At 46.7% G+C, this 1,838-nt stretch overlaps 1 long non-coding RNA gene across 2 annotated transcripts in view; it reads left to right on the plus strand.

Annotated features, from left to right (window-relative positions):
- Nucleotides 1–987: 987 nt before the first annotated feature.
- LOC139025389 (uncharacterized) overlaps nt 988–1,838 on the plus strand; it is a 2,891-nt gene continuing 2,040 nt past the window's right edge. The window contains exons 1-3 of one of the 2 annotated variants that reach the window (XR_011476961.1): nt 988–1,017; nt 1,139–1,215; nt 1,360–1,428. This is a non-coding gene — a long non-coding RNA (uncharacterized lncRNA). Of the gene's footprint in view, nt 1,018–1,131; nt 1,216–1,359; nt 1,429–1,838 lie in introns of those variants that run through there. The other variant, XR_011476960.1, reaches the window with a different exon arrangement.

Here is a 1,838-nt window from a genome sequence, read left to right on the forward strand (position 1 = left end):
GATATCTTCCTGTAATGCACAGCGTTGAGATTGCTGCAATGACAACAAGCTCAGTCCGATGATGCTGTGACCCAGCGCCCCAGACCATTAACGGACCCTCACTCCACATCGATCCGCTCGCAGAGTACAGGCCTCGGTGTAACGCTCATTCTTCGGCGATAAACGCAAATCCGACCATCACCCTGGTGAGACAAAACCGAGACCGTCAGTGAGAGCACTTTTTGCCAGTCCTGTCTGTCCAGCGACGGTGAGTTTTTTGTTCATAGGCGACGTTGTTGCCGTGATGTCTGGTGAGGACCTGCCTTACAACAGGCCTACAAGCCCTCGTCCAGCCTCTCTGTCTATTGGCGGACAGTCTGAGACTGATGCAGAGATTGTGTGTTCCTACTGTAACTCGGGCAGTTGTTGTTGCCATCCTGTACTGTCCGGCAGTGTGATGTTTTCGTTGTACGATCCTGTGCGGTGTTTTACACGTGGTCTGCCAATGCGAGGATGATCAGCTGTCCGTCCTGTCTCCTTGTAGCGGCTGTTGCGTTCACAGTACGGACATCGGCAGTTTATTACCTGGTCACATCTGCAGTCCTCATGCCTCCTTGCAGCATGGCTAAGGCACGTTCACGCAGATGTTGAAGCAGGGGATCCTGGCGCATCTTTCTTTTTGTGTTTTTTCAGAGTCCAGTAGAAAGGCTCTTTAGTGTCCAAGTTTTCATAACTGTGACCTTAATTTGTGCTAGTGTCTTAACGACCGTTCCACAGTGCATGTTCATTAATTGTTATGGTTCATTGAACAAGCATGGGAAACAGTGTTTAAACCCTTTACAATTAAGATCTGTGAAGTTATTGGATTTTTCGAATTATCTTTGAAAGACAGGGTCCTGAAAAAGGACATTTCTTTTTTTGCTGAGTTTATATCAGAAATAATGTAAAAACTCATTCCAGTAACATATTAACATGTAAAGGGCATACTGGAGTGATGGAGGTAGATAGTATAGGGGGAAGGTGACAGGGATACTGGAGGTAGTTGTAGATATGTATAGGGGTAGGGTACTATATACAGGGTCAGGTACCATATTAAAATGTCAGGGATACTGGAGTGATGGAGTAGATATCGTATAGGGGAAGGGACAGGGTACTGGAGTGATGGAGGTAGATATGTATAGGGGGAAGGAGACAGGGATACTGGAGTGATGGAGGTAGATATGTATAGTGATGGAGGTAGATGTGTATAGGGGGAAGGAGCAGGTGATACTGGAGTGAGAGTGGAGGTAGATATGTATACAGGGGAAGGTGACAGGGAATCCTGGAGTGATGGAGGTAATATGTATAGAGGGAAGGAGACAGGGTACTGGAGTGATGGAGGTAGATATGTATAGGGGGGAAGGGACAGGGATACTGGAGTGATGGAGGTAGATATGTATAGTGATGGAGGTAGATATGTTAGGGGGAGGAGACAGGGATACTGAGTGATGGAGGTAGATATGTATAGTGATGGTGGTAGATATGTATAGAGGGAGGAGACTAGGAACGGATAGAAGATAAACAGAGTAGCAGCAGCTTGCGGGTGGGTAAGTCAGTATAAATGGATGTGCATTTTATGTGTGAGTGAGCAGATGGAGTGAGGGTGTGTGTGTGTGTGTGTGTGTGGTGTGTGTGTGTGTGTGTGTGTGTGTGGGTGTGTGTGTGTGTGTGTGTGGTGTGTGTGTGTGTGTGTGTGGTGTCGTGTGTGTGTGTGTGTGTGTTGTGTGTGTGTTGGGTGTGTGTAGGGCCCTGTGAGTGTACATAGGAGACAATGTCAATATATGAAATAAAAGGTCAATAAAGTACATGTAACTCAGTCG

This window comes from Salvelinus sp. IW2-2015, unplaced genomic scaffold, assembly GCF_002910315.2.
Source record: "Salvelinus sp. IW2-2015 unplaced genomic scaffold, ASM291031v2 Un_scaffold2606, whole genome shotgun sequence".
Classification (NCBI taxonomy): domain Eukaryota; kingdom Metazoa; phylum Chordata; class Actinopteri; order Salmoniformes; family Salmonidae; genus Salvelinus; species Salvelinus sp. IW2-2015.